We start from the raw sequence: 20574 nt of genomic DNA, 5'->3' as shown, positions 1-20574 counted from the left end.
ACAATAGCAATTACAACTAGATGTAGAGTTGTGGGAGGGAGGAAAGGCAGAAGAGGGTGGAGAGACAGGAGGAAAAAAGCTAAAGGCTTTTTTCCCCCACTGCAAAGCTTGGATAAATACACAGTGCATGTACGTGTGCCCGCCCCTCTCTCCAAGGCAGAAGTCGAGTCACTGTTTCTGCCAGGCCCAGCAGGAGCCTTTTAAGCAGGAGCCTGGTGGGATCACACCAATTTCACCTGGCTAGAGGCATCTCTGTTTGGAAAGAAAATATTTTCCTCCCCCTCCCCTCCTACCTCAATTCCAAATCCATTAACATTCAGACTAAATCTGCAGTTACAATCTCTCGATCAGGCTACACTTTGGAAAATGGCTCTGGCACCAAAGCTGTGAGGACTGCAAAAGTCTCAAGGGACTTAGCCTGGAAATTAAGATCTGGAGGCTATCAGCTTAGAGGTTGCACGGTGTGTGCAGGACATAACAGCAAGGAACGAATATATATCTTGTAGTACTGACAGCTCTGAACCATTTTACTCTGCTTTTCACAGAGAGCTTAGGTGGCTGTACACCTCTTTCACATGGCCTGTCATATACAGGAAAGGTGTTAACTGCTAATGCCAATAGTGAGAAGCTGTTCGGGAATTTTTCTGCCGGCTTGTGAGGCAAAGCAACCTATGCAAGGAGCATACGATCCTCAAGCCTGTGCTTCTTGGTGTCTCTAAAGAACGCACAATCGGATGAATAGTTGTACACATTTTGTAGGAAATGGTCATTCTGACCTAGACACACCTGAATGCATACATCTCCAAAGCAAAATATAGGAAAATACAAGTTCTTTGAGGTTGCTCAGATATCATCCCTGGGTCTTTATTACGTTTTAATACCAATTTCAGCTATCCAGACTAAGATAAAACCGCAGGAAGAACAACCATTTACTAGAACAAAATATATTTCACATTCAAACTGGCCACTTGGGATATACAGTTGACTGAATATCTGAGTTCACCACAAAACTAAATTTTAGAAATAAAAAGAACAACTAAAAATATTTTTTCTACAGGCAATTACACAAATTATTTTTATCTAAATATAGCACAATCATGCCTAAACACTCAGTTAATAGAAATGACCACTAATGTGAGGAGAAGAAATTGGATAGTAAACTAAGTTTCTATATAACCTATATGCTTTAAGTTCAGCAGGTGACTTACACCATAGAGGAAGCAAAACATTGAACCTCAAAGCACAAAAACTTAAATTTACATTCTCTGAAGAGCATCTGAAGTAACTTGTGCAACACCGACACAAGTTCCAATATGACATAAACAGAGTCTCCCTGTCAGGCTGATTGTGTCCTAAAACATGATAAAAATATTTCACTCAATTTTTCTGTCTTGAAGTGGGAAAAAATATGCAAAAGAGCATTACAAGAAACTGAAGATATAACATTTGTTAAATACTGCTGATTAATAAAAATAATAAAAGTCAGATATAAAATACAGCATCCCTTTGTTAATTATAGATTGCTCTCTTTAATTAAAACACCATAACTAATTATTGGCACTTCCTTTAAAAAGGCAGAGTTTGCCAGAGGCACTATAAATACTAATAATTCACTCTACAAATACTAGTAATTCCTTTCTATTGAGCTTTTCATCCATCTGATCCACATAAAAAATGGAAACAAGCGTTGGGAGCAGCCATGCTGCAGACAGAGGGAGCGCTGATTTGACCAAGGCTGCGAGGAGAGATGGTGGCCGAGTGGGGAGGGGGTAAAGGCAGGCAGGGCAGGCAAGGATGGATTACTGGTAGTCACCAAAAGTGAAGAGATATTGATGCTGCTTGTAGCACTGATACACAAAAAACGATATACATTTTCGTATGTATTTTGAATGGTTTCAATGAGAAAAGAGAAAAGGAAAACGCTCAACATGCCTCCACAGAGAGGGAGCGCAGTGAGTAGCACAAAGTGCTGCAGCCACCAGGAGTCTGCTCCGGTACTTGCTGCCAACCTCTTCGGAGGCGGGCTGAAGCTCCCTTGCATTTGAAAGGTTCGGGTCAGACAGCAGCAGAATTGGGTTCAAGACAGCGCCCCTGTATTTACATAGCTAATACATCACTGAATACCACCAGCTTTCCTCCTCTTGCCTGCCATTCAAGATCAGCCATTAAGTGCTGAATGAACTAAGAGCCGCTAATCTGCAGTACTTTTCACATGACATAATTTAGTATGATCTGTTGAAAGTGGCCTTCTTTGACAGCCTCATTTACTGTAGAGCCGTACTGCCTTTCAAATGTTTATTGTGAGCAATGTAGCCGAGCAGGAGCATCAGCCTTCACTGATTTTATTATTGCACTGCCGGAGGAACACAGATGCATCCTCCAGGTTTTATGAAACTCACTAAGTTCTTCACAATTTAAGGATTAAAGACCTAAACCAGCGACACTCCGCCTCGGTATTTTATACGTGATCTATTGTATTTCTCATACTTCCTTTGAAGTCTAAGTTTGAAAATAAAAAAACAAACCCGGGAATCATTCTCACAGGGGAAAGCTGTCCTGGTAAACACAGGCACACAACATGGAGTTTGATGTTCTGCCCCCCCTTCCTCTCCACAACCGTGCCAAACTCCATGCCATATTCCGAGTGGTTATCAGAGTTGGTTTGGGGGGTGTGGTGTGGTGTGAGAATTTTCTACATTTTTTTACAAAAATCATTTATTCTAAAAGAAAATGAGCTATGAAAAGGGACAGCCGTTTTATTTTTTTTTCCTTAAATGATATTATTTTTTGACAGTGTTGCCACAGCTTCTGTGGGCTGCTCTGGGAAAGGTGGAGCATGAGGAGCCAAACCTGAAGTTTGTTGCCTGCACCTGGAAACCGCAGGTTTAGCCGCAGAGAGTTGGATCAAGTGTGATACACCTGCATGGGACCGCCGACGGAGGACAGGACGAACCATTCCAGTAAGAAACTTCAGGCTGCTGGGAGCCGCACTTTGCCTGCCAAACTTTTGAGAGAGTTGTGCCTGCTCTCCAGGCAGCGCGGAGGTGGGAGCATCAGCCTCCACACCTGCCTCTTCTGCACTCCGCTGAGGTTCGCAGGTAGCTTTCCATCCAGGTTAAGTAATGCTGCATTACTCCTTAAATAAACTATACAGAGAAAGACATGGCAGAAGTATTTTTTTTCAATAGCTCGCTTTCCAGTTTACAGACATATACCCCATTCTCACAAGATGGTGAGTAGGGGAATTTCACATTGCAGGATAACAGGATAAGGGAGTACAAAAAAAACCAGAAACAAATAGAAACAACTCCGCCCCCCCCAACTTGTCACCTTTAGCTAACGGCTATGGTATTTTAGGCTGAATGTTGGGGCTCATGCGTCCAATACCATAGAAAGTACTTGACAACGAGGTCACTGAGGGAACTTTAGGTAAAAAGTAACCACAGCCTTAATGCTTGGCACGTCTAATATAACCTGGCTGATCACTGGTCTTTGTCAAACCAGGGAATTAAGAGTTTCTGTATAGATCTTGGAATAAATTAATCGTGGCTGCAACATCAGGGATGAATTACATCTGGATTTTGTGTATATTTGGTAAACTGGCACTCCAAAGTCTCTACTTGCATTTAACTTAATGAATATCCCTCTATTTAATCCTCTTTTTCTTTTTTAATAGATAATACCTAGTTTAAAATAGCATGTCCAGAACTATGATCAGCAAATACAATTAAACACTGATTCAGACTGAGGCTCGTGCCAAATAGCAAACTGCCCCATAAAAAAGTACTTTTGGTCTCTTTCTATTTATCTCCCTCTGCCTTGAAGTCTTCAGTATTAAAGAGCAATGAGATTTTGGGACAGCTGGGTAGCATGCTGGGAAAAAGGACCAAAAGGACCATTTTATTTTCTTGGCATATCCTAGCTACAAACAGGTTTCCTACAATAGAAGAAGAACAAATGCGCAACTTTAGAAGAATAGGGACAGTTAAAGTCTTATATAAGGGACTATTTATGTCTGAAAAAAAAAAAATCAAACTGATGTAAAAGCATCATCTGAAATAAAATATGTGAGGGAAATTTTAGACAGAAGAAAATGATTTCCCAGTGTTAATACTTATCATGTCAGTCAGAGCAACTTGCTTTTTGGTGGTATTTTACTGCAATATTTCAAGCTATGGAAAAACTGAAGTTTCATTATAATGATTATTGCTGATTCTTTTCTTTATAGCACTACACCTGCCAGCTGAGTGCTGGCTAAGCTCACGTTAGGGCTCTAAACTCATAAAACAAAACGAGCTTTTTACCAGGATAACTTTTTCCATAAGGTAGAGACTGCTTTACGCCTGCTGCCCATGGGCAGTCTTCTCACCACTGATGTCCTTTCCTCTAGATATCACTTCTGACTTCAGTGGCTGTTGCTTGGTCTCACATGCAGGCATGGACTGACTTGCAGGGTTAGGGGTTACTAGAGCATTACTTGCCTTAGGGAAATGTGTTTTATCACCATTGGGTCACCTGATACTTCTTTTTTGCTGTAGCCAGCATTCCTTCACCTGGGACTTTCACCATGCATGTTCTCACTCATGCCCTCTTGAGTCAGGTCAAATAATGGAGACTGCTATAAATCTTCAGCAGCTTTTGTTACTATATTCTTTGCTGTTCCTGAACTCTTGCCTTCACACGATGAAATCCTGAGCTTGGGTGGGCGGGGGGGGGAGGGGGGAAGGGAGCGGGAGGAACCGCAATGCCTTGGAGTGCTGCTAAAGACATTAAAGGGCCATCAGCAGCTCACCAGCAGAACCCTGCATTTATTACAGCATAGCAAATTTTCAGAGATGAGCTCCTTTCATTTAGGTCTGCAGCTGCCTCTGACATCTCCCAGCTGAAAAGGGCTGAGCATTCTCACAATATTAAAAACTCAGCTTCTTTTCCTCTTGAAACTGTAGAGAGGAAGAGCAATAAAAAAACGAAATAAAATAAATAGTCTGCTGTATCCTGCCTGTTTACTCTCAGGCATAGGAGGACTGTATCAAATTTAACACGACTGAAACACTGGAGCCAAAAGATTTGTTTTTTAGAATCTGTGCTCTATCCGAGTGTACGTAAGCCTTATAAAATTGAATGTGTGACTCTGATCTTTATGGTAATGCGGTGAGTCATCTGCTAATGGTCAGTCTCCCCCGGCTGGAACTCATTATGGGGTGAGACTCATTATAAATAAATCCTTTTATCAGAAGAATTTAAATTCCCACTGCTTGTTCCAGGTGCCTAAACAGCCAGGGCCTAATTAACTAATGATGCTGACCAAACTGCAAATACAATTTGTTTACCAGATGATGATACCATACATATACACAATATTGTCTGGAAGTAAACTGGGCAGTATATAACAAGATCATGGCTTTAAAAGCTCATTTTCCATAAGCACAGGTCAGAGATGACAAGGGCACCACATCTGTCATATAGCCAGTAAGTAAATGAGATTGCACTGTACAGCAACCTATATGTGCACACAAAGCATATATTAATGGATCAAAAGATGACTTTTGCCTCTAATTCATGTCACTCTGCTTTCAGTGGTGTGGATTGGCTGTTTGGCTCTCCAAATGCCTTGTTTATCAACATTTGTTGCCTTTACAGTCTCAATGCCACAGTTGAAACTGAAGAAAACAACACTTTATCACACAGAAACATTAATATCTCTCCACTGGAAACAAATTGCCAAGGGTTCTGCCTGATGCCTCCAAGTTGAATGAAACTAGGCAAGGCATGTGTCTAAATAAATGTTTGATGCTGGATTATATGGTCTAACAGAACAATGTCATGCAAATTAAAATAGAGAGTTTGCTTCATTTTTTGTAAAATTCACTCACATGTGTGGTATCTAAATAGATATCTATAAAAAAGATTGAGCAAAAAGTGAAAAACACTTTCAGCTAGAGTTTGACAAAGAAATCTACAAGCAATGTTAAGATGTGTTAGTCAACACCAAGCAGCAGCTGCTCTTAAGCTTTAAAAAAAGAATCAATTAAAATAAGTATTTCAGCTATTGCAAAAAAGACCAAATGAAAGATGAACACGGGCACTGTGTGCTATCGACACACCAGAGGAAAATACAGAAAATAAATTCAGAGCTGAAAAGCCAGTAAAATAGGACGTTAAGTGAATTTTTAGAATTCTGTGCCTTGAGAAAGTCAAGTGTTTTAGCTCCCAGTTCAGAATCAAAACAACACTTCAGCTTTTTTCTCTGAAATAAATGTGAAACTTCTCCCCCTCCCAATCTGGTATCTGTGTTAACAAAGGTGAAACTACTAGAATGAACCTGAAGAAACAAATCACTCTCTGCCTTCTCTTCTAGACCTAGTGGGGGCAGAGTGGGAAAACCCTAAAGGTCATGGTACCTGCTTCACCTGATCTGTGCTTGGGTGACTCCAGACAGGCACTATGTCCCCATTCCTGCAGGAGATAGTGGGGGGACAGGGATAAGGCTGAGACAAAGCAGTGAGGATGAATAACAGGTTACAGAGATCACTGCAGTTGCACTCCCTCTCACAAACCAGGTGTCCTCTGCTCTGGCAATGCACTCATTGCAAGGAGGTTTGGGGATGAAGAGAAAGAGCATCTTAGTCTTTGACATTATCCTCTCCTTCAGTGCAAGAACTACATGGTGTATAGGTGCCAGGCAGGGCAGATCCTGACACTGGTGTCTTAAAAGCCACCCTGTTTCTGGAGGCTGAATCAAAATGCAATTAGTATATATATAATCATGCAAGGGTTAGCAAAGAGGTGTGACAAAAAAGCAAAATGTGCCATAATCTTTCTGGCTCAGCACTCAGCAAAAGAAACAGAGGTAGATGGACAGACACATCTTGCTAAAGCTACACGGCAGATACAAGTGGTTTTGCAAAGAAGCAAGAGAAGGCTTGATTATTGTGGGTCTGCTTCATATACTGCTCTTTAGGAGTACATTTTTTGAAGACAGGAAAAATTTTTAATTTTATTTTTTAATGAAACTGTTGAACTTTGCAACTGCAGCTTGTCTTTCCCTCACCTCCATAACTGATTAAAAAAGGAAAAAACAGGAAAAAATTATTTTGGCTTTCTTTTTTGTTTAAAACTCTTCCTTACTGGCACACTATTCAATGTCTGAAATGTTAGAACCAGAATGAAACATAGTTTTTATTACTAAAACAAGAAATACATGACTTTTTTATCATCAAACTCTTTGGCCACTTAACTTTAGCACATTCACAGCTCACTTTTTTTTCTCCTACTACATAGTGATTTTCAATATCATTTATCATGTCAAACAATTTTCCTTAATATTTACGAATTATCTGGCTGAAATGGCAGTTTTTCATGATATGCCCTTTCTGTTTTAACACCAGAACTCCTACTGCTATAGATAATGTCTCTGCTGAGAAGAGCTGGCACACACTGGATCAAGGCACTCGATGAAGCATTTTTTGAGAGGTTTTGGCATTGGTTTAGGTAATTTTCAGTGAACATTCAGCACACTTTAAAATGCCTGAATGAAATTCACTTTTAATTGCAAAGGTTCATTTTTCAAATCAAAATGACTTTTCATTTCAAAATAGGTGCTAGGGGGGAGAGGAAAAAAAAGTTTCCTGAAGTAAAACGAAAACAAGAATCCCTGTCTTGACCTCACGCAGGTTTCCCCATTCCCCACCCCCCTAGCTTTTGTAGATTTTTGCTCCACAAAATTATTCAAGTGATGCAATATTTGTAAAAAATTATAGTGGAAAAAAATTGAGCTATAAACATCAACATTACCTTAATTAACTCTAAACTTTTGTAATCTGAGAGTTTGTAATTCTTGTAAATGTGACCTCAGTTCCCCTGCCCGCTTCATGAACCAGCACAGCCACCCCTCTTCCAAGCAGAAGAGGATCTGCTCGAACACTTCAAAACAGCTTGCTTCTTTACACCGCCAAAGAGAATCAAAACCCCACTACTCCTACTTCTTTTTCTTTGTTTTGGTGCAGATCAAAACCATTCAGATTTTCTAACAGATGGCTTCATCCTAAATTGTAACCACATGGTCTGCGTGTGTCCAGTAAACTGTACAGATTATTCCACACAAGTGCATGTTGGTGACGGATCCAGTGGCACCAAGTGCCTTTGTTGTCTGCTCCTTGGCACTTACATAAATGTCTTCTCTTTGGAGTAGTAAGGGCTTTCTGTTGCATCTATGTCAGTAGCATGTGTGAAGTGCTGCCACGTTAAATACGAAGGAAAAGCAAAGCAAAGAGAATAATAAATAAGAACATGCTCTCTTCCTGTTGTTATTGTTAAGGCATTATTTATTTTAAACTAGGAGCACCTGCTAGAAAGGTGATCTGAGGGGTGGAGATTTGAAATTATGATTTTTATTATTATTTTAAAGCATCACTTACACCCAGCATCTGTTATGCCAGGTACACCAAGCAGATACGTTCACACTGTGGGATCCCTGCCCAGCCACTGGACTATATGACTGGAGTTCACATCAAGGCACCACCTCAAACCAGGTCCTCCACAGGTCCTCCCATAGCTAAACTAAAGGGGTGCAGTCTGTCCAAAATAATGCTTTTGGTGTGTATTTTTTGAGCTAATTTCAAATAGTAGCTTTAATTCAACTACAATCTGTTTTCTGTTTTTCTTTTCCTGAATGCTTATGGAAGTTAAATAAATTTGGGGGAACTCTGCCCACTTAGCATGTCTCTGAATAAGCAAAGGTACTCTCACCTGCAGGTGGGAGGTTATCCTGCTTCCTTGGAAGTGGTTTCCCTCTGCTTATAGGGTGACAGTCATTAAGCAACAAGTACAGCATTGCAACTTGAGGAACCAAATTTACCTCCCTATTTTGTAACTCACTGACACAAAATGAAGAATAAACACCTTATGAACCAAAAACTTTCTGGAAGAGTATTTTGCAAGCAGAAAACACAAGGCAGACATTGTCAGATAAATTGTTTGAGTGGTTCAACTAGCCCCTTTCCCTGGCTACATAGCTCTCTTTAAAGAAAAATGTTAAGTTATTAAGGGTAGATTACCATAACTTTATCAACCATGTCTGAATCATACTATCACCCCCTCGGTGCTAAAGTAACTCAGAGAACTGCAATCAGTGGAGGTTGGCTGCTTTACACCAGCAGAGAAGTCCTCCTATGTCTGCACCAATAACAGCTATGCAAAAAGCCTTAAGTGGATTTACTCATGGGTGAGGGAATGGGGATGGGAACAGTTTCTCAGAAAACCCAAAATCCTGACCAAGGATCCAGAAGACAATTATTATTACAGTATCCCTCTTATGAGCTATGCTGAGCTGAGCTTGGTACAAAGGTGTTAACTTTCCTTTGCCAAGAGCACTTTGCAGTAATCAGTTTATGAAAAATTCAATTTGGCAGCAAACTCTTGGCGGTCTCAAATCAACTGTACCTATTATACCCCAGTCACAAGTGGATGGGCAAAGGTGGCTCAGTGCATCAGGCTCTTCTCTCTCTCCTCCACAGCCTTGAAATTTGTTCAGTGATGCTGGAAGAGGGAAAAAATGGTATTGTGTAACTAGTCTACGAAAGCCAGACAGCCATTAAGGACAAGAAGGAGGGAGGAAAAGAAAGAAATCAGAAACAAAAGACAGCCAGCTGCAGAGCTTCTGGCACTAGCTTCCAGGTAGGAAGTCTGTTTGTACGGTCTTCCCAGGGCAAAAGAAACAGTCTGTGCCCTGTCAGGAAAAAACACTTACCCTGACAGGGAAAAATGTAAATGATGTTGAAGTGATAACAAGCACTCAAGTGGATTTCTTCCTGAAATGAGTCACAGCTACTGTCAAAGCTCCATCAATTTGATTGCTGTAGCAGGTCGAGGAGAAAACTCTCAGGAATGCCACCTGAAAGCCTTTGCAGTGGAAGAGGAGCCCCACCAAGCCCAGGCAGGGGCCCAGCAGCACAAGGCAGTGTGAACATCCTCCCCATCCAGCTGGGAACAGGGCTTTCACCTACCTCTTCTGGGGAGAAGCAGCAGTCCCCCCACAAACACAAACCATTGCATTATGGTGCATTGCTGTACACTGTGTTGGTAGCTTCGTGACTGTTTCTCCACTAGGAGGTATTATTGGAACCAGGAAGAGTAGGCTGGAGAGGAGACAGATGGTATTTTCTCTCTAATTTTGGTGTTTGAGAACAGAATTTGCACAGTTTGTTCCTTGGTCAACCCTTACTTTCAGGATAAAAAACTGTTACCTGCCAGAACATGAATGGTTTTGAAATGTGCAATGAAAAAAAAAATTAAAAAAAAAAAAAGCATGTGGAGGGGGAGCTTTCATCTTAAAGAGCTACCAAATTTGCATTCCTGAGGTCTGATGCCATGGTTATTAATCAGATGCTTTGGGGATATTAAAGACTCTCTCTCACTAATATCAAATGCAAACGTCCTTTCTTCCTCAAGATTTCCCAACAGGTCTTTAAAGTCTTAAAGTTCCTTTCATTCTTAATGCGCACTGTGATTATGTTGTATCTGCAAAAGTCTTCTTTACACCTAGAGTTTAATATTTTCCCCTCTCTAACAGATCTCCTTTTAGGGTCAATTTCAGGTAACTGTTATCTAGAACCTAATGTGCCCATTTATATTAATATGTGCCCTCAGAAGAGCACAATCTGGAAGCTCAGCCTGATATGTTCTGTGCCCCTGGTCTGATAACTTACATGGCATTATCTTGTCACGGAAATCTGCAGCCTAAGTAAATGCCCCAGCTGCAATTAAGTGAAATCTCCTGCTCCATTTGATGTGTCCAAATGACTTTATGTTGCTCTTTCCCACCGTTCCAGCTGTACTGAGAAATAGGCAAGGAGCAGATGAGTGTTGTAAGGTGCACAGGCAAGCCTTGTGCGGAATGAGTCTCCTCTCTGTTCCTTCCTGGGTAGAACAAGCTGATTCCCAACTACAGGGAACTTTTCAGGGATGAATGCTGCAGAGAGAGTGTGAAGTAGTTTGCTGTCAAAGTGACAGGAGAACGAATTCCCACAAGACCCTTGGAAATGGTGGGTAAGAAAGTGTTATTTTATGTATGCAAAGCAGAGGCTCTGGGCAAATCATATTTGTTTAAGGAGCACCCGATGGCACAGCTGCACTAGTGCAGGAACCCCTGGCCTGCTGGAGCCACATTCCTCCAACTCTCCCTTGAGAGCACACAGGCAGTCATTCACACACGCCATCTTAATTAAAAGTCTCCAGTGTCCAAATTCAAAGCATTCCGCTTTTCCCACCTCGCTTCCACCAACCACTAGTCACTCTGCTGAAGGTGTAAATAGGTCAGGTGTTTCCATGGCCACAGTGAACCAAATAAGCAGTTGGAGTTCAGTGAGCAATGTGGGTTTTTTAATTGTTCCAATGGCTGGTAGCAAGAGGTGTGCGACACCACGCTGACAGTACCTAACTATCTCCTCTGGCTCATCGTCAACATGATGGCTGGCAGTGGCCCCTTCTCCCCCTGAAACTGTTATTTCCTGCGAGCTTCAACAGGCAGCTCCTCTCATGGGGTAGCTCTGATGAAAAGTACATTTCACACAGAAAAGGTCTCTTTGCATCACTGCAAGTACTAATTGCTGGTTCCAGTGCAGCACTGAACCTATTCACAGAAGGTGTAATTAAGTTATGACTCACTGCCACAGGATGCTGCAGAGGGCATAAAGTATAAAATAAGCCTACATGGGGACTAGACAAATTCATGAGGGTCATGGCTAACAGGATTGTTGGGATGCCACACTGTTCAGGAAGTCCCTCCTAAACTTCTCAATGCCTGAAGGCAAGGAGCTGTAGAAGGGAGAGGAGGATTTGGTCCCTGCTGTTCCCCAGGATCCCAAGCTAGATGAATAGGTAGTCTCCCATCTCCTCACTCTGAATAACAGACTGAAAAATTGGGATGAGCTGTGGAGCTGGTGGCTCTGAGCCTGAGCAGTGCAGAGACACCTCTGACCATAGTTAATGATCTGGAGACGAATACTCAGGATATCAATAGAATCGTCCCTGAGCTGCATTTGACCATTTGTCATGAGGCATTTTCAGTTTTCTGATATTTCCTTTGGTGAATCATCTAGCTACTATGGCACAGATCAGTTTACACTCATTGAAAAGCACCAGATCCTTTCGCACATCACAGACTGAGGTATTTATCAATAAAATCGCTCATTTAAGACTGATTTATCACCCTTTCCAAGGCCCAAACATGAAGATGTCTACTCTGACTAATGCTGTTCATGAAAGCTCTGGCTGGAAGATTTTGTCCCATAATCTGCTACCCAAAACCATCCTCATCTCAGCTGTGATGTTCGCTGAAGCCTCCTTGCAATGCAGAAAAAGGTTTTATGAGGAGAAAGACCAAAACTGCTTTGGTGATCAGCCTGCCTAAGGAAGCTGTTTCCCCATTCTGTAAAACAGGCATACCAATCTCTTCTGCAGTTTGTGAAGCATATGGACTCCCAATATAAATACTGCTACAAAAGTAAAAATAGTAATAGAAGTATTGATAATCCAAATATGTTATATGATCCTGTGATTTCAGTTCAGGTTCTAGCAGCACATGGTTGAAATATTGAAATTTCTCAGGGCCCTTCTTTATCTCCCAGGCTAGCAAAGGAGAAGGAGAGTCCACACCAAGACCTACCCTCTCCTGTAACCAAATACAGCTCAAACCTCCACAGAGGACTCCCGAGCTTTCCTGACAAACTTCTAGTATAAGCTTATTCAGATACGGCCTTCTCTAAAAAATCATTTCAGCTATGCTTCCCACCCTTTGACGGTCTGGTTTACCAAAGGACATTGGGACTCTGATTGTATTTGCCTGGGTCACGCTGAAGCCAGAAATGGTGTTCATATCTGTTGACTTATCTCGGCAAGAGGAGGGCCTTAAACTCTTGACATTGTCTCCTGCCAACACCACCATCACAAACAACCAGTGCCAATCAAAGCAACAGCTCTTGCCCCTCCACATGTTGTCTTCTCTCACAACCAATGGGGCTTTGAATTCAGGATGTTGTTCAGGGCTTGACAAACATTTGCGACAGTAATAACCAGTTCAGCTCCCTGCCCTTCTGCACCTTACTGGCTTGACACTGCTTTTATATTCCCAATGTCTGCAAGTGTGAAAAGGCAAAAGGATTCTAATATCAAGGCAAAATTCCACAAATTTAATTGTTATGTGAGGCTTTGTATTTTGCCTTCAGTCTCTCTCGGAAAGCTGATAAACATACATTCTCAGTTTGAAAATATTGATTTTTTTTTCCCCTTCTCAGTAATTTTGTTTCCTATGTGAAATGAGAATTAGGAAATATTTTCTTGTTTAACAGCCTAAGATCTGACTTAATATACAAGTATCATCTTGTCATGACAAATAAGCTTTACTTATTCATTGGCATTAGCAAAGTCCACACAGCCCTCGGAATAATGTTTTGTTTCAGTTCATTAATGCACTGTGAGCCAAAGGAGAGCAGTGGGGCTGAAATCCAACCCCCAAATATATGTGTGCTGTTTGGAGCCTGCAATGGGGACCAGTGTTATGGATGGCAGTAAAATGTTCTTTGGAAAGTCCAAGAGGACATAGTATGGATGGCAGCAGACCTGGTGCTACCATCCAACATTTTTTCTTGTCTTCAAGAAATTGGATCCCTCATCTGTAAAGTGGGGTAACCATATTGACAACCACTCTGTAAAGCATATAAAATCTACAAATAAAACTAGCAATAGTAAACCAGAGAAAACCACTGCTATTAATTAGCTATCTTCTAGGGAAAATTTATCTCTCGAACATATTCTTATAATTAAGATAAATATGATGTTGGAACCAACCTGTGTTGTATATAATTATCAACTCCCCACACACATATTTCCTCCCCCCCTATTTTTCTCCTATGTAAAACTATGCAGTCTTTCTTACCAAATAGGTTTAACCCTATTAGAGTTATCTGTAGTAGAACAATTATTTGTTCATTGAAAATACAGGGTTTAGGGAACATTGGGTTGATGAGGAGAGAATGTAATGCAATACTATGGAAACTATATTTCAGGATTTAATATTGTATACTCCAGTGGCTGGTAAGTCCTGTGCTATAATCCTGTGGTGCCAATGATGTACTGAACAGCAAGTAACCCTAAAATCCAGTTAGTTTGGCTTAGTGTACTGCCAAGCACAGGAAAGAGCAAGAATCTATCCAGTCACATTGAGTTACCATAGTTAAGGGGTATGTTCAGGAAAAAAAGCTTTGTTTTGTTTTGCAGATTTCACTTTCTAAACACTAGTACTCAGTAGGTCTATATAGCAACTGTTGGGCCATTGCCTAATATTGTAAGTCAAATCATAAGTCACTATTTGCCTGTTCCAAAATAGTCCTCCCTCCCTTCCAAGTTATAAGTCCCAGAAACCCTTATCATGGATGAGAAAAAATGGGAGATATGCAATTAGGTGCACAAGAGGACATTGAAATGACAAAGCTTCTAAAATTACAAATGTGTGAAAAAACACACATACTATGTCATTTACTTATATGCTGATTTTATAACCACTCACTCACTTGAACAGTCCTAGCAGTCCCACTGCAGACACCAGCACCCCATCTGGAAGGGGTGCTCTTCTGGTCTTTCCTTATTCACTAATATCCCCCATCCTAATTACCAGTGGCCCTCAAAAACTCACAGTTTCTTCAGGATAATCTTTGGAAACTAGAGCTCAATTGTGTAAAAGGGAAATTTTAGGGGGATTATTTTTCCTGCAGGATAGTTGCCCTTTAAACATGGACAGCAGGATAGCTGGCATTTACATGAAGGAGGATTCTCAAGGGGGAGAAAGCCACCAAAAATTGCCCACAGAAAATATTCTGAAATGCATTGTACAAGACCTTAAACATTGGAGCTAGGAAGAGATCCATTTCAGTACTCTCATTCCCTTGTTGCTCACTAACCCTCAGATACATACTGAAAAAAAAAATTCAGTATGAAATTTCTTATACGTTCCTTAGGTGTTTATAAGAAAAATAAAAAGGAGGGGACGTTGTTTCACTTGTTTCAGAGGGAAGACTGGTTATAGGCAAGACTTCCAAAACTAGCTCAAAATGTTAAAAATATAGCCAGCATAGTCCCCTTTTTTTTTTTTAACAAGAGATGCTAACCTGCTTCTTGAGTAATCCCTTTCAGACTGCTAAAGCAATTAATAGGTTTCTTAATCAAAGTAGTTATTAGTTTGTAATGCTATATCCAGGCATTTATCTACCTATCAAAAACTAGCGTGGTGAGCTTACCTAGTTAATGATAAGCAAGAGAGGAAAATTCATATAAAACAAACAAACAAACAATAAAAAAACCCTCAAACAACAACAACAACAAAACCAAACTAAAAAAAAAAACTACACACAAAACAACAAAAAACCATAAACCCAAATAAACAAACCACCAAAAAAACTCCAACAACCCTCCCCTCCTGAAAAATACCTATAGTAAATGATAAACATGAACACTTGGAAATTTCAGGGGAGAAGCTGAGTCTGTATCCCTCTATATATTACCATGTATCACATATAATTAGTCAATCCTGGGGCAAACTGATTGTTCCAATCATCGTGGCAGCCCTGATAACAAGTGCAAGAAAAGACAATGTTTTAACCAATGGATTTAGCAGTGGGACCTCTGCTCCAGACAGTGACGTTAGACAAACTGCAAGAGAAGTTGTTTTGTAACCTTAGCTATGACAACTGAGAACCTACAGCTGCAGCAGTACTTGACTTGGATCTGTATCAAGCCTTAGATTACACTGACTGTATGCAGCAAACATAGTTTTCATGCCTGGCTATTACCAAAGAGAGCCCTTGTCTCTCCACCTTTTTTCCTTAGAGAAAGAAAATCAGAAAGTATTTTTGCTCCAGCACTGCCTGGAGGATCTATAGCAACACAATCTTATTTATTACCCGTCACTTCACTACGCAAACATTTCCTACTGTGTCAGACCAACCATTTATTATATCATTTCTCTCTGAGGTCTCAACATCATCCATCACTAGTAGTCACCTACCCTGCTCCTGCTCTGGGCCTTTGCACTGCACAGGGATTCACCATTGTGAGTTCCAGAGGCCTGGGTTGCTGCTGTTTTCCATTTCGTCATTCTTCCATTACCACTTGACCTGCCTGGAGCAGTCAATGTGTTGCTGAGAGTTCAGTGAGGCACTGTCTTTATGAGCCTTTCCTGGTATATTGCCTTAATACATAGAATCCAACCCACCTGCTTTATGAACACCTCACCTCCTTCTTCCTTGAAGGAGAACTGGATGAAGGTTTCCTTCCTTTTGAATAATTATCCTGCCTCCCAGCCTGTCCTACACACACACGCACACGAATGTTTTTAGCTTGAAGACTGGGATACACTGATTTTTACCTAGCCTTTCTTAATTGCTGAAGGCAAGAGGTAAGAGTGCAAGCAAAGGTGAAGTTGCCATCATAGCAGAGGAGCAAGTTCTGTCTGAACTTGACAGAAAAGTTACAAGGGAAAACTATAATTAGATAGATCTGAAACAGATCTAGATTCAAGACAAAGACGTCTAAATGTAATCATGTAGAGTGAGAACATGTTAACATTACCCTAGTTTGCCAGTGAAGTTTGTCAATAACAAGCGAGGCAAGAACAGGAGGCACCTCAACAGCAACAGACTCAGCTCCACGTGGGTGTGTCCTCCTCAGACTTGCCTGAAGGGTGGGTCATGTAGTTCCACTGATGTACCTCTTCAGCACCCAGTAAGATTGTTCATGCATTCTTTTTCTATGTTTCCAGTAACTTCGATTCCCTCTTTTGATTTTTAGGAGGTGAGAATTTCTAAAAAATACACAACTATAGTTGTAGACAAATCTGTCTGGATATTGCCTCTGCTCTGGAGAGCATCTGGTAGAAAATCTGTCCTGGTCTTCTCTTCCCAGTCTCTCTGCCAAACAGCCTTTCTCCCTTGCTCTTTGTCCCTAGACCTTGGTGAGGAGGGAACAGGCCATCATCACATTTTCTGTGCCAGAAGAAGAAAGAAGTGTTCCTTTACAAATTCACAGAAGTGCAAGATTGTTAATTTATGACCAAGAGATACCTTGACTGAATGCTTGGCCATCATCAGCTTCACCAGCAGTGCTGTCAGGATCATAAAAGGGTCAATTTTATGAGTAGTTAGCCAAGGTTTATGTATGTTACAGAAATAATAGTCTTAATTGCATACAAGTGTATATACTCCTAGGGCATAGGAAAAGGCAGATGTTTGTTATTTTTTAAAAAGTAAAAGGGATTGTATTCCTTGCTATCTAGATGTATACATCATTAGAGTATATTCTTCTATTTCTTTAACAGCAAATTAAAATAATTCTGACGAGGTAATGTGTTTACACTAACAGAAGTTCCATATTACTTAGAAATGTAACTGGATTTTCTTGTTATATGTTGTAGTGAAATTACAAACTAAATGTCCAAGAAATTATTAGAATGATGGGAGGGTAACTTAGGAGTATTATGTACTACCTAATGTAATACAGGAGCCCATAAACCCATAATGTCATTTTCCTATGAAAAGTATACATAATTTTAATTTAAAAAAAAAATAAAAAATGTGTGGATTGAGTGATGATTGCATGACTTGCTTGGTTATGAAAGGTTAATTTTAAAACTTATTTGGATATGCCCTCTAACTTCTATTCAAGATCACCGATTTGTGTACAAAGTGGGATAAACATTTTATTCTTCTCAAACTTTTGTAACTCTGAGCATTTTATCATAACAGTTTAATAAATAAATAAAATTTTCAATAATGTGCTTTCCTGTCCCCAGCACTGCTGGAGATCCACATGTTCATTTGTGCTTTCCTACCTGGATACAATATCTTTTGCAAGGCGACACATCTGACTCTCCAGGGACACAGACTGCTGCACCTCTCCTGAGGGACTTGGAGCTACCAATTTTAGTGGCAGTGAAATCCACTTTCGTTTTGCATTTAAAAACTGGCATCAAATTTACAAATGGCTTCTCTGTGAGCTCCTTAGAGAGACCCTTTCAAAGTCACAAATAAATGATTTTCAAGGGGGTATAGCCATGTATCTTCCCTCTGCCTTGGCACATCTCCCTCCAGCAAAACACCAGCTGGCCCATCCCTGTGCGGGAGCTCCTGCTCAGGTATGGCTGAAGCACTAGTTTGAGGTACAGCAAATTCTGCTTCGTGTATCAAAATAAGAGGAATAGAAGACAGTGTGGGTGGATGGTGGAAAACAGAGAGGGAGCTGGAGAAAAGTTTGGCTGGAAGCATGAGTCAAGGCACTGTGAGATGTAAGGGATTATCATAGTTTACATAGTGTCCTCATTGCCAAACAACTACGTCAAGCCCCCAGCACAGTGCTGGCTGTGGAGAGGTCAGGAGCAGCAGGACAGTAATAGTGTTACAGTATCACCATGTCCTCAGGCAGAGGCACTAGCCCAGGAAGGATCTCACAATCCCCCAAGACATAATGGTTCCTGCAGCAAAGAGCCATGCTTTGAGGCACAATCCCACATGCAATAGTCACAAGTAGCACTGAGAAAAGGCATTTTCTTTCTTTCATGTCGAGACTATGTCCAAATTTTAATGGCCTCAATCAAAAAAGTCTCTTGGAAGGAACTTAAACCTAGACTACGCTTAGAAACACTTGGCACTTATGTAGTTGGATCTTTCTCGTCAGTTCCTTGTTGTATTTATTTGGCCCAAATAGAGCTTATTTATTCCACAACTCCCCAAAAAATTGTTTCACAGCTACACGTAGATAGAAATAGAAATAGTAAGGATTGTGCTGATCCAAAGCCTAACATAATCAAGGGAGAGATTGCACTGATTTCAGTCTCTTGCATCAATCTAACTCTCCAGGAGCACTACTTCAGGCTGACCCACTGCCCTTGGCTGTGGACCAATTCAGAGCAGAAATCACTAAATTTAGAGATGAACCTCTTTTTTATTTTTGCTTTTTTCCTTAATTTAGAAGCAGCAGCAGTATCTGTTTTCCAGCACACAGAGGGTGCCACATTGCAGACAGAGCCTGCTCTGCTCGACTCCCTAAGCAAACCTGCCTCTCTCCATCCTTGAGCATGCACACAGGCATGGCACTGTAGACATACACACTGTTCAGCAGAGTTCACACTGCAGCACACAGATCTCCTTCTGATCTGCCTGACAGCCCTGCCTTTCTTCACAGTCAGTGGAGAGGGGTCACATAAAGGCAACAGGACACTAGAAGTGATCCTGTGAATAATTACAGGTCTTTCGATTTCCTCTTCCTCTCTCCAACATTTATACTATGCAAATCCCACCTAGACATTTTGTTGTTCTTACCAAAACATGCTATTATGGTTTAGGAAAATAAAAGAAAAAAGGGGAGAAAAAAAAAGAAAAATAAAAAAGGAAATGGGAGACCTTAGAGCTGCTCACCCCTTAGAGTGCTCAACAGCACTTCTTCCCCTCCCCACAAGTGCAGCCAGCATATTTGATTTCTTTCTCTATATCTCTCACATGTTTATTATTAAAACATATCATCACCATCTAATCACCACTGGAATTGAAAGTAACTTTCCACAGGAGCATTCTAAAATTAAAATGCCTATTGCAACTAGTGCAACCCCCAAATACTGTGCTGTAAAGAAACTACAGCCAACATGATGAGCAAATGCAACCTGTGTCTGCTCATTTCACAGTGCCGATACTTGATTTTCATAATTGTTTATGTGTGTTTCCCTCCTCTGAGAACAATGACAAAAAAACACGAGCCTGGGGCTCTGCCGAGAACTCCTCCTTACCGCATCCACACAGCAGTAGTCCCATCCAGGAGCCTCCCGTCTTCCCACTCCAGAGGAGTCACGGTTTGCTTCTCTCCACAGCAGCCTCCCTGGGCACTTATCACCCTGCTCCACGTCCCGCAGACAGCTGGGGCCAGCCCAGGGTGTCGGGGCATCGTGGCGACGGGACGTGGCCCTTCCTGATATAATGGGTAGGCTGGTGCCAGTGCCGGCATCGGTCCGGGCGGGATTCCAGTGCGGCGGCCGTCCTGCACCTGTTGCAGGGCACCAACCAGGACAATCAGCTGTGCAGCTAATATTAACCACCCATGCTGCCAGCACCAAGGGAGAGCAGCGGGGACGGGAGCATGATCCAGGAGCAGAGCAGCTTGTAGGGAAATAATTGTTCAGCTTGGCCTTTAGTTAATAGGAAAACAAAAAAAAGGAGTGAATATCCCACCAGACGGATAACCTACACAGAACTCCCAGAGCCCTGCGCAGTCCTTTCCCATTCATCACATTAGCCTGCTTTTGTCTCCAGCAGTGGTTTTGGTCCATTCAAAATTGCTGGCTGCAAATAGGAAAAGATGTATTTGTATTTACTGTCTCTGCTACCTTGGCATCGATAACCTCATGTCCTCCAACAGCTAGAAAAGAAACGCCAGGTCGAGCCTCAGCCGTGCTGAGGGTGACAGTCACACAATCACACTGCTTAGTGGCATGCTTTGATTTGTGGCTACTGGGAAAGCATCATGACAGACAATGCTGTT

At 41.3% G+C, this 20574-nt stretch overlaps 1 protein-coding gene across 9 annotated transcripts in view; it reads right to left on the bottom strand.

Annotated features, from left to right (window-relative positions):
• ARPP21 (cAMP regulated phosphoprotein 21) overlaps positions 1–19957 on the bottom strand; it is a 191678-nt gene extending 171721 nt beyond the window's left edge. For all 9 annotated transcript variants that reach the window (XM_017821650.1, XM_017821745.1, XM_017821754.1 and 6 more), the window contains exon 1: positions 19826–19957. The gene's annotated coding sequence lies outside the window, so the exon portion shown is untranslated. The remainder of the gene's footprint in view (positions 1–19825) is intronic.
• Positions 19958–20574: the final 617 nt, after the last annotated feature.

This window comes from Lepidothrix coronata, unplaced genomic scaffold, assembly GCF_001604755.1.
Source record: "Lepidothrix coronata isolate B3197 unplaced genomic scaffold, Lepidothrix_coronata-1.0 Scaffold3, whole genome shotgun sequence".
NCBI classification, from domain to species: Eukaryota; Metazoa; Chordata; class Aves; order Passeriformes; family Pipridae; genus Lepidothrix; species Lepidothrix coronata.
The sequence above is the reverse complement of the archived record's forward strand: the minus strand, read 5'-3'. Positions and strand labels throughout refer to the sequence as shown.